The sequence below is a fragment of the Chrysemys picta genome, chromosome 3 (genome assembly GCF_011386835.1).
Source record: "Chrysemys picta bellii isolate R12L10 chromosome 3, ASM1138683v2, whole genome shotgun sequence".
Classification (NCBI taxonomy): Eukaryota; Metazoa; Chordata; order Testudines; family Emydidae; genus Chrysemys; species Chrysemys picta.
In genome coordinates this window covers 9370065-9383022 of record NC_088793.1, presented here as the reverse complement: position 1 = coordinate 9383022, position 12958 = coordinate 9370065, and the positions used below count along the sequence as shown (strand labels likewise).

At 45.6% G+C, this 12958-nt stretch overlaps 1 protein-coding gene across 6 annotated transcripts in view; it reads right to left on the bottom strand.

The window, feature by feature from the left end:
- EXTL3 (exostosin like glycosyltransferase 3) overlaps positions 1–12958 on the bottom strand; it is a 224717-nt gene that overhangs the window by 117885 nt on the left and 93874 nt on the right. For all 6 annotated transcript variants that reach the window (XM_065590113.1, XM_065590112.1, XM_042848903.2 and 3 more), the window contains one exon: positions 9802–9958. The gene's annotated coding sequence lies outside the window, so the exon portion shown is untranslated. The remainder of the gene's footprint in view (positions 1–9801; positions 9959–12958) is intronic.

Below are 12958 nucleotides of genomic sequence, written 5' to 3'. Positions count from 1 at the left end.
TCCTGGCTTGATGTTCATTGTTGCCCTCCTTGACATGTAGTTCTCTTCGGCAGCATTCCACAGAGAACACATTTCCATTTCTGCATCTTGAAATGACTTTGCTCCTTCAAATGATAATGTATTAACATGACAAAATACAATGCAGACTCACCGAGAAAACAAAATGTGTACATAAAGTATAGGGCATGGTTTTTTCATCGGGTCACTTGTTTATCCCATGCCACCATATCCAGTCTTTCATTTCTTGCTGTGCCTCGTCTGACTTAGCCTGTAAGATCCTTGGAGCAGGGAGCTGTCTGGTCTATAGCTGTGCTTCACAAGCAAACAGTGAAGTGGTAATTTGAAACATTTAGCTTTTAACCACCTGCATGAGTGAATTCTACAGCAATTGCCATGGAACGACTCATAGAAATGAGCATGTGTGCTTTGAAAGATTCACTTAGGAGAAACTGAAAACTGATTCCTGCCTCCTTTCCTCATTCATGCATCTCTAGAAACCTCTCCTCATTTCCCCTTCATTCACTTCTCTTTCATCTCCTCCCCACACCGACATCCTTATTCAGATGTTGGCGCCATCCCAAACCCTCATACTTCCCCCCACATCCATTATTAAGCAGCCTTCCTTTTAAGTTCTGATGCCAGCACCAAGGTCCCATCTAAACTACAATTTCTACAGCATAGGGGGATCCTGTTACAACTTAGGACTAAAACAATGTTCATGTCTTCAGTATGGACAGGATCAAGTTGTGCTACAGCCTATCAGACAGAGTCCATGGCTGGGACAGGACAACAGGGGCTGGATCACTTAGTGATTGCCCTGTTCTGTTCATTCCCTTTGAAGCATCTGGCATTGGCCACTGTCGGAAGACAGGATACTGGGCAAGATGGCCGCTGGTCTGACCCAGTGTGGCCATTCTTATGGTGCAGTTTAGGGAACCACTTAAAATTGCTTTTATCCTAACTGCGTTTTAACCATACTGGGGGTGGAGGGAGACAGCTTTGGTAGCAGGATCTCACAGCATAGTGGAAACAACACTGAAAATGGGACCTACCATGCTGGGAGAAGTTGGAGCTTTCTGCAATACCAATACACCGCACTGGTCAGTGCCAAAGTAACGTGTTCTACACTAGCTCCCTCTTGTCGTGGATTTCCCCCATGCAAACAATGCAGCTTCCTTCCAGGCTGAGGTCTCACTAACTGCAGTGTCAATCTTCTCCTTGCAGGACACACGCTGAAACAATTCAGGATATTTATTATTTTAACGGAGTGAAAGAGAGGCAGTTTAATCTCAGACAAGGCACTGGTTTGGGGGCCACGAGTCCGGAGTTCTATTCCCAGCTCTTTAATTGACCTGCTATGTGATTTGGGCCAAGTCACTTCTCTAAGTGCCTCCGCTCCCCCACTGATAAAATGGGGACAAGTGTTACTTTTCTTCCTTTGTAAAGCGCTATGAAATCTAGAGGCAGAACAACTCTACATAGGAGCCAATTATTACCGCTTCACTATGAGCATAGTGTTTCATTGTGCACCCCAGAGTAAACCAGGGACTCAGAAAGTAGCATCAATCCCCCAAGTCTTATTGACCATTCATTTCCATTGTACGTTGCTAAAAGGTGCACTGGGTGGGCTCTTTAAATAAAAGCACAGCTGCACAACTAGCAACCACAGCAAAAAGAACATGTCCCTGTTCATTCCTGCCTACTGCAAACCCCAGGACTCAGCTAGTCCAGCACAATAACCCCAATTACAGCTATTTAATGCAGTAATTTCAAACCCATTTAATGTTATGAACCTCCATCTCTCCCAGATAAGTAATCTCAGAACAATCGAGTTAAAGGTGATTGGATTGAAGCACATAATAGGAATGTTAAATACTGTGATTACGCGAACAGAAAGGTGGGGGAAGTTTCCAGGTAGTCCCTATACACTTAGGGCAAGAAGATTCTTAGTAGGGTATTTATCATCTATATTTCAGTAGTGCCAAGAGGACTGTGTCAGGGCCCCCTTTATACTACATGCTGTGCAAAAGAAAAAGGAGACCCTGCACCAGACGGCTTACAATCAAAATCGCAAGAAGATACAACAAATGGGCATCACACACAATGAAAGGGTAAGCAGCGAGGAAAAAGACAAGGGAAAGAATAAAAACTGACTACTGGAGAAGTTCTGCGTTGGACAAACGGGTATCCCACCTGTGGCAGGGCTGGGGTAAAACTCCTTGAATGCCCTGCCAAAAGGCTGGCCAAGCCCTGCTTTCTAGTAGGGAAGCCAGGTGCAGGGGCCCGGGCAGCCAGCAGAGAGCACAGCTGCAGGCCCTAACGAGGGCCAGGCTCACAGCAATGACTTGAGTGAAGTAGAGACAGCTGGGCTGAGGAAGGGGAGGGCTATAAAAGCCCTGGAGAAAGCTCAGTCAGGAGGCTAGCCTGGGAGGGGGTAGGAGGGTTACATCTCTGTCTCCTCACCAAAGGTAAGGGGCCTCACGGGCCAGGAGACCCTGGGAAGGGTCCGACTGGAGATAGCTGTTGCGGGAATAAGGGGGACTATGCTGTTGCACTGTAAATAAAGACACAAGGGTGAAGCACTGAAGAAGGTGTGGGGACTCTTTATTTAACCAGCCGGCACAGGCTAGAGAGGGCGGAGACCTGTGCGGACCCTGTGACACCAACTCTCCTGCAGGACAGGAGCATCTTTTCCAGGAACTCACTGCTTTACCACAGAACTCACCATGCAGGGCAGGAGGTCAGACAGGTGGTACTTTAAGATTAGAGACTCTGCATGCACCTGAGACACTTTAAAAGTTACCATATATGCTCCTGTATAACGTGAGACCGTTGCACTAATATTTAAGGTACGTGATGGTGGGGTGGCTCCACCTACCAGGTTTATGACGGCATCATCTGCTTTGGGTTTGTCTCTGCTTATTTCCTGTTATGGAGAACACTGGAGTTTGTAGGAGACCTCACTGCAAATCTAGGGCAAACAACCGTTCCGTTGACCGACAGCATACGCCTCAACCCTTCCAGGTTTCAGAGGGATCAAAGTCTGACCATTCACAACAGTCAAGCTTATTCTTTAATGGATACACACAAACCTTACACACGCTATTGTCCAAGAACCACAACCCGCAGCCCCTAGCTGTGCGCTTCATGTTACAGACAAATGGCATTTAGTGCCACGAGGCATTAGCTGTGGCTCTAAGTGCAGGTTGGTAACACCGTGCTCTGTTTATTAGGATTTCCTGCTTTTGAAGCTGTATAAACAGTTGAATTTTTAATTTAGTTTCAAGTAAATGTTGCTTGCCAATATATTTAGAGCAGAAACTTTAGGAGGGAAGGGCCCCAGTACTCAGTGCAGCAGCTCCCTCCCTCAACCCAGCCATCCAGCTGCAGGATGCGGTTACCAAAGGGACACATCTTTAAGCATGCATTCAAGCCCAAGGGACTGTACAAATAACATCCATCCCTCTCTAGGGTACCGCACAGTTTAGCAGCTAAGGCAGCCTGAAAGGACAGGACATTAACAAACTGATGGATGTGAGGTAGAAGGCATGGGGAATCTGAGGCAGAGAGCAGTGAAGTGCCCGAGGCCGCAGAGGAAGTCAGTGGCAGAGAAGAGATTAAAATGTAGGAGTCCCTTGTTCACAGTGTTGTGCCCAAACCCCTAACGTGACCTTTGTTAGACTAAGTCAATGGGTGTTGCTGGGACAAAACATTAGAGGAGTCTGGAAACTCCCGAGGCGACAAGAAGAATCCGCGCCATTCAGCTGCCAGGTCATTTGCTTCTGAACTGAGCACACACAGGAGCATGGCAGAGACACGGCTCATTGCTCTAACACACGTCCCTCCACAAGGGTTCAGACATCTGTGCTTCAGCACAAACTAATGTTCTCCTCCCTCTTCTCCTCGCTGCCCAGAGGGACAAGCGCCCCGGTGACTGATTTCTGAGCAAGACGGGGATCTTTATAGCAGAGAAAATGAAGAGCCCCTCTCCCTTCTCCCCACAATGCCCAGTGCTCAAAGAGCTGAAGGCCGCCGCATGGGCACCGTCTGGCTCTGCTGCCAAAGACGCTGTGTTAAGGACAGGCTCCTTCGTGCCTGGGCATAGCTGCAACAGAAGGGAACAAAAAAGTCTTTCAGTCACTGCAGCAGCAGGAGGCACTGCCATTGATTCTCACAGCTCCGAGTCTGGAGCCCCACGGCTCTGCAGGGGAAGTCGGGTAGGCAGAGCTATCCCTGAACACTTCACTGAGAACGCTCTGCAGGAGGCGGAGCACGGTCAGGGAAGACATGCAGGAATAGTTTCCTTGCTATCCTAGCATCTTGGGACTCCAAACCCCACAGGGATGGGGGGAAGTAGGGGATATAATGCTCACTCTAGCCCCTAAAGCGTCCCTAGATTCTAGCAATGGAAGAGACTCATCAGAGCATCCTCTTACAGCTAGGCTGGACCAGCAGTACGGGCTCTTGTCTAGTTTTAAATGTCACCAGCAATAGAGCATCTCCTGGAAGATGATTTCAGAAACCAACAGATTTCAGTGTTCGGATGTATTCAAAGAGGAAATTCACAAATTGGCTGCAGCTATTTGAAGATTTGTGGCCATAGCAACATTACTACTCCCTACACGGCATGAAACAAAAGCTACTCTCATCACGTTGCTCCCCACCCCCTCCGTTTCACCAGCCATGCCAGCCCTGAATGCCCGTTTGCCCACTTCTGCTCCAGGTGCCTCCGTGCTTTCTTCCACAACGAACCCCTTGCATGTGGAATGCGCTCCTTGAATGCTTTTGCCTCATTCGGGTCCCCCATCCAGACCCACCTCAGCTGCAGTGTCCCCAGGAAGTCAGCCACATGAGGGGCACTCCGGGAAAGCTGATTATCTTGATAACTAATAATAAATGAGTAACACTTTTCATGATCTAGGCCAGGGGTAGGCAACCTATGGCCCGCGTGCCAAAGGCGGCACACGAGCTGATTTTCAGTGGCACTCACACTGCCCAGGTCCTGGCCACCGGTCCGGGGGCTCTGCATTTGAATTTAATGTTAAATGAAGCTTCTTCAACATTTTAAAAACCCTATTTACTTTACATACAACAATAGTTTAGTTATATATTATAAACTTATAGAAAGAGACCTTCTAAAAATGTTAAAATGTATTACTGGCACGTGAAATCTTAAATTAGAGTGAATAAATGAAGACTCGGCACACCACTTCTGAAAGGTTGCCGACCCCTGATCTAGGCCTATCACACTATGCACACACTTAGCCCGTCCTTTTCTTCCTCTTCCCTCCAATGGTTTGTTACACTCACTTGCTCCATCTTATCTTAAATTTGATTGTAAGCTCTTTGGACAGGGGCTGTCTCTTATTGTATGTCTTTTCAGTGCCTAGCATAATGGGGCCCTGATCTCCGCTGGAGCCTTTAGGCGCTACCGTAATAAAAACAAAATCAATTAAAATACTGAGCAATCAAGCTAACAAGCAGTTTGCCTGCACCTTGTTCCATCTGCCTCCACCCACCAAGGTGCATCTGGTGAGAGGAGCTGCACACTGAACTTAGGAAGACTCTCGTGGTAACGCTGTCACTATTTTTAGCTTCACAGGTCAGCAGTAGCATTTGGACTTCCTGCTCCCAGACAGAACATCTGGATTCTATAAAGTCAATCAAGCATTTTCCCACAACTCAGATTTTAATAAGGGCAATGGGAAGGAGGGGGAAACAGCTTCCTTTCCAAATTAGTAACAAGGGGCACAGGGCTGCAGTAATTCTGCATCTAGGATGGCCCAGCAGAGGTGATTATGTTCTGCCCTCTTGTTCATGCAGTTACAGTTGGATACACTATAGGAGGAAATCTCACACAGTGGTTTAAGCAAGGAACTGGGAGTCAGATGATCTGAGTTCTAGTTTAAGCTCTGCCACAGACTTGCAATGTAGGCACCAAGCTTCCCCTGGGACATACTAGGAACAGTTCCTGAGATAGAGGAAGCATTTTTTTCCTCCCAACAGGACTGGGAAAGCTGGAGTTCGTCTCTCTTCATCCACAAGGAGGGAAACTCTACGAGCTTCTCCTGAAATCCCCAGTCACTACTTTCCAATAGACACCCAAGAGCCGCAATGCCTTTCCCTCACCAAACCACAACACAACTAGAATAGAGGAAAAGGCTGAGTGTTTTATAGCAGGCAGAAGACTGTAAATATGGGAACTAACCATGTCTGGAGCTGAAGTGGCTGAAAGAAAGAGGCATGTTTTGGGGACAGGCATAGCTGGCGCCATTAGAATTTCAGTCATCTGCTAGAACTCTCAATCAGGGTCTCAAACCTTGCCTCCCAGCTGGTCAGATCTGTTCCAGGGGAGACATCAATTCTGGAACCGCATAAGCTCTACACCTGCCTACCTGAATAAAGATCTTTCAGAGGAAGAGAGGACACCTCTGTAGCTCAGACCCAGTGGAAACAAGCTCAGCAAGACAGAAGAGTTGTCAGGGCTCCCTGGACACATTTGACTCCTTCAAAGTCTTAGGCCCTTTTCATATGCTCAGCACCCAGGTATTTCAGTGCCTGGCACTCTAAAAATACCTTAACAGCAGACTACTGTATTCCATAGGAGTAGTATGCAGCAGCCGTCTGTTAAGTGCCAGTGTTCCGCTTTAAAAAATCCATTGCAATCAACATACCACACAGACTATGGTGAGAGATTGTGCCACACACTCTCAAAGAAACTGCGGAACCACCTGATCAACATCCTATAAAGCAAACAGGAGAAGATCTTGAATGAGCTCTCAAAACTGGAGACTCATTAAAAAAAACCAACCTTCCACACAAACTTTCTCGTGGCTGGACTTTACAAAAACTAGACAAGCCATTTATAACACACACTTTGCTTCTCTACAGAGGAAAAAGGACACTAAACTATCTAAACTCCTATATGCCACAAAGGGCCACAACAGTGGTTCCCTTAACTTACCCTCAAATTGTGAATCTATCCAGCTATACTCTTAGCCTGACAGAAGAGCCTGTCCTATCTCAGAGCCTCTCCTTCTGCCCCACCACCCCCACGAACATGATACAGTTCTGTGGTGACCTAGAATCCTACTTTCACCATCTCCAACTCAAGGAATATTTCCAACGCACCACTGAACAGCACACTAACCCACAGAAACCTTCCTACCAACGCTATAAAAAGAAGGATTCTGCATGGACTCCTCCTGAAAGTCGAAACAACAGGACTGGACTTCTACATTAAATAAATATATGGAGTTATACCTATCTCATAGAACTGGAAGGGACCTTGAAAGGTAATTGAGTCCAGCCCCCTGCCTTCACTAGCAGGACCAAGTACTGATTTTTGCCCTGGATCCCTAAGTGGCCCCCTCAAGGATTGAACTCACAACCCTGGGTTTAGCAGGCCAATGCTCAAACCACTGAGCTATCTTCCCCCCACCTACATTGAGTGCTTCCGCCAACATGCATGGGCTGAAATTGTGGAAAAGCAGCATCACTTGCCCCATAACCTCAGCCGTGCAGAACACAATGCCATCCACAGCCTCAGAAACAACTCTGACATTATAATCAAAAAGGCTGACAAAGGAAGTGCTGTAGTCATCATGAATAAATTGGAATATGAATGAGAGGCTGCTAGGCAACTCTCTGACACCATATTCTACAGGCCATATCCCTCAGTGGGATAAGAGGGTAACCAAAAGAAACTGCACCATCTGCTCAAGAAACTCCCTGAAGAAGCACAGGAACAAATCTACACAGACACACCCCAAGAGCCCTGACCAGGGGTATTCTATCTGCTACCCAAGATCCATAAATCCGGGAATCCTGGATGACTCATCATCTCAGGCATTGGCACCCTGACAGCAGGATTGTCTGGCTATGTGGACTTTCTTCTCAGGTCCTATGCTACCAGCACTCCAAGCTATCTTCGAGACACCACTGACTTCCTAAGAAAACTACAATCCATTGGTGATCTTCCAGAAAACAACATCCTGGCCACTATGGATGTAGAAGCTCTCTACACCAACATTCCACACAAACATGACTACAAGCCGTCAGGAACAGTATTCCCGATAATGTCACGGCAAACCTGGTGGCTGAACTCTGTCCTCACTCACAACTATTTCAGATTTGGGGACAATTTATACCTTCAAGTCAGTGGCCCTGCTATGGATACCCACATGGCCCCACAGTATACCAACATTTTTATGGCTGACTTAGAACAACGCTTCCTCAGCTCTCGTCCTCTAGCGCTCCTACTCTATTTGCGCTACACTGATGACATCTTCATCATATGGACCCACGGGAAGGAGGCCCTTGAGGAATTCCACCAGGATTTCAATGATTTCCACCCCACCACCACCTCAGCCTGGACCAGCCCACACAAGAGATCCACTTCCTGGACACTACAGTGCAAATAAGCGATGGTCACATAAACACCACCCTATATGGAAGCCTACTGACTGCTATACTTACCTACATGCCTCCAGCTTTCATCCAGACCACATCACACGATCCATTGTCTACAGCCAAGCTCTAAGATACAACTGCATTTGTTCCGATCCTTCAGACAGAGACAAAAACCTATAGGATCTCTATAAAGCGTTCTTAAAACTACAGTATCCACCTGGTGAAGTGAAGAAACAGACCAACAGAGCCAGAAGGGTACCCAGAAGTCACCTATTACAGGACAGGACCAACAAAGAAAGTAACAGAACGCCACTAGCCGTCACCTACACCCCCCAACTAAAACCTCTCCAGCACATCATCCAGGATCTATAATCTATCCTGAAGGACGATCCTTCACTCTCACAGACCTTGGGAGACAGGCCAATCCTTGCTTACAGACAGCCCCCAACCAGCAACTACACACCACACAACCAAAACACTAACCCAGGAACCACTCTCTGCAATAAACCGCATTGCCAGCTCTGTCCACATATCTATTCAAGGGACAGCATGATAGGACCAAACCACATCAGCCACACCATCAGAGGCTCGTTTACCTGCACATCTACCAATGTGATATATCCCATGTGCCAGCAATGCCCCTCTGCCATGTACATTTGCCAAATCGGACGGTCTCGACGCAAAAGAATGAACTGACACAAATCAGACATCAAGAATTAGAACATTCAAAAACCAGTAGGAGAACACTTCAATCTCCCTGGACATTCAATAACAGACTTAAAAGTGGCAATTCTTCAACAAAAAAACTTCAAAAACAGACTTCAACGAGAAACTGCAGAATTGGAATTAATTTGCAAACTGGACACCATCAAATTAGGCCTTAATAAAGCCTGGGAGTGGATGGATCACTACAAAAAGTAGTTTTCCCTCTGCTGATACTCTCACCTTCTTGTCAACTGTTGGGAACGGACAACGTCCAACTTGATTGCATTGACCTCGTTAGCACTACAAAGGTAATTTTTCCTGTGTTGATATTCATCCCTTCTTGTCAACTGTTGAGAATAGGCCACTCCCACCTTAATTGAATTGGCCGCATTAGCACTGACCCCCCAGTTGGTAAGGCAACTCCCATCTTTTCATGTGCTGTAATATGTATACTGCTTACTGTATTTTTCACTCCATGCATCTGATGAAGTGGGCTGTAGCCCACAAAAGCTTATGCCCAAATAAATGTGTTAGTCTCTAAGGTGCCACAAGGACTCCTTAAATTACAGTAAAAACAACGAGAAGACTTGGTGTAGTTTCTCCTGGACCACATTTCAGCATGAAGACATACGGCAGTCACATCCAAGGAGCAAGGCATGCTTGAACTCACAGTAAACACCTTACCTGAAAATCAGGTTTCTGCAACCTGAATCCAGCTTCCAACCAGTCAGATAGCTGTGATCACCAATGAGAAAATTTAATCTGGGCGCTTTCAGACTCCTTCGCAACCACCTTCTTGCTCAGGTCTCACAGTGCTCCCATGGACGACCAACAGGGTCAACTAAAACACAAAAACAAACAAAGACTTCTTTAATTGTGGTGTATTATTTGTAGTTGATGAACTTGGAACCAAAGCATTTCAAATCAAGCAACTCCAGCCCCATGAAATATATCTATGCGCTCCAAAATCTACTGGTGCACAAAAGCCACTGTCTGTGTACTCAATTACTGTATGACAGCTTACTCCCTTTCCTTTATTTTGTGGAGCATAAATGCAACAAGGTAACAGTGTGCAACAAATGCACTCAACACAAAGACATTCAAGCTCACAAGCACTTCTGCTTCTTCTATGTTTCAAATAAAGTTTGGCAATGCCTGCACTCTCCAATCAACCAACATATCAACCACACAGATGAAAGTCATTTACTTTAACTGCTACTACTTGAATGATCTCCTCCACTATGCTCGATTGTGATACGTAACCACCCACTGCACACAGGAACCACACCAAGCTTGTAAGATTTCAAATCTACTTTCTGATTTTATTCAGCTCAAACTCAGAGTGGTCCAAGAATGAGCTCTTGAAAAGACAAAAACGGATGTGGCACTAATCAAGAGGAGGAAGCCAAAAACATTGACTTGTCTTTGTTATGTATCAGTTTGCAAAAATCCCATGATTCTTTAAAAGGAGGGTTCTGTGAACCCTCTCCCACTTCTCCCTTGACCATCTGCCCTCCATGAGCAAACATCCCACCACCAAGAGGACCTCCCAGCTGACATCAAGAGTCCCAGATCCTGTGAGCAATTCCAAGCTCTTAAGCAAGCAAGGAAATTCTCTGAGTTAAGAAAGTGATAATTTCAAACTTTCAAGGGAATTATAATCAAAGTAAAGAGGAAATTATCTTGGACAACGGTCTTTAAAATTAAAAAAGTAACTTGCGTTAAAAAGCCTTTGTTGCTATATTCTGCATTCCATGTGGATTTGGCTTAGCCAGGGGATTGAATTTTACTTAAAGACTGCGATCATTTATACAGCTGCTTAAGCGATGATTAAATGTAATTGGTGTGTGCCAGGGAGAAACTATTGTTCCCTCCAACCACTAGAGAATACATTTGTATCTGAGCTCCGTGCTAGGTGCATCCAGCTCCGTAAAAACACTGTACCTTAATCAACCATAGTATAGCCCTTAACAAAGACCTCAAAACAAATTCCAATGCCAGTTTTGGATCTCTCTTAAGAGCGATCCCTTTTTTAAGAGGTTGCAGGTTCAAGACATCGGAGGTTAAAAGCCAATTACAAACAAGTTAAAATGGACAAAGTACTTAAAAAAAAATCCTCATTTGTTCACAGAAACAAAGCAGCGCAATTTTCTCCTCTCTGAAATCCTCTCGTGGTCTTAACATTTATTTTTAAAAATAAAACAGTCCTTTGATTTCAGAAATGCAGTCTAGAAATGGAAACATAAGATACTTTTTGATCTGATTTCAACAATATTCTGATAATTGCACCAAAGTAGCCCACTTCCTTTGATGCTACAAACTTTGATGCTGAGGACTATTAATTTATGTCTGGACCGGTCCTCCAGACCTTCTGCACGGCAGACCATTTTCTAGTCACTGGTCTCGGCTTGCTGCAGTGAAACCTAAACTCTTTAAACCCTTTTGATCAAAAACACTTTTTTTTTTAAGCACATTAAGCAATGACTAAGGCCAAAGGGGAGGAGATGTGATACGAGGATATAAATATTCAAAGGGTAAACAGCGAGCAGAGACAGGAATGTGGGGAATGATAGAAATTTACATGAAATATGGAAAGGGAGCACAAGTCTGATTTATCAGGAAGTGTGTCCAAAAAGTTAGAGCCATAGACTGTAGTAGAGTCTTCCAAAGGAAGAAGATGAAGCCATATATTTTTAGTGGTGGCCAAAACAATAGTAAATGTAAGAACAATCAAACGGAGATTGGGGTTCCGTCATGCTAGGAGCTGTACAAATACATAGCAAGGGTTAGTCCTGGCCCAGAATAGCTTAGAACCTAAACAGACAAGTAAAAAGGTAAGAAAGTGAATAGAGGCACAGAGAGGTGCATGACCACAGACTAGAACCTAGATCTCCTGGGTCCCAGTCCAGTAGACTACTGACAGAAACACAATACCTCAATGGGCCCTAGATGTACAAGATGCTCTCTGTTTGGAAGAATCTACAATCTAGGTTAGATACAACATGAAATGAGACAGACAGCTTAGAGCAATCAATGGGGAGAGAGAAGAGAACTTTACTCGTTTGTGTTTTTAGCCTCCCCCATTCACTCTACAGCAACGCTTCTTTTACCTAAGCTAAAGATCCCTGCAGCACCCAAAATACTGAGGGGTTTGCTCATCGAGTAGGTTACTGCCAGTACAATTGTGTTGGGGGAGTGGGGATAGGGACGTGCTGAATTTGGGACACATAAGGGTAACAGCTTGAAAGTGCTGCTTGACCCAATCCATGGAGCCCAGGGGCATATAAGGAGAGACAGCTTGAAAGTGCTGCTTCCTCCAGCCCAGTGAATCCAGAGACATATAAGGGGTCAGCTTGACAGTGCTGATGGACCCGGTCTGCTCAGACTTGCTCTGTTAATGTACGTGTGGGTGTTTATCTGGTTCTGGGGCTGGAGTAACCCAGCCCTAGGGACCCTAGGTCCTGCAGAATAGCTCCATTGGGAGGGGACTTGCAGAAGGGAGAAGTAGAGCTCCATATGTAAACACAAGCGACACAAGCAGTACATTGACAGGATTACAGAACCCCCTTCCCCAGAGGAGTAACCCGAATAAATGAGCATACCCCAAAGTAATGGGCACATCTGGTAACAAATAAATCTTTAAAAACGGGCATAAGCCTTTTAGGAATTTGCATACCAAATATTAAACAAAACCTTTGCACACTGGATCTTAAACAGAACCCTTGAACTCCCTGGACTGCTGCCTAGAACTGAATTCTCCATTACATGCAGCAGCTTGTTTGTAAGGGATCAGACAGGCGCAATACCGCTCAGCTTTTAGAGCCTAACTTGCACCTTCTGT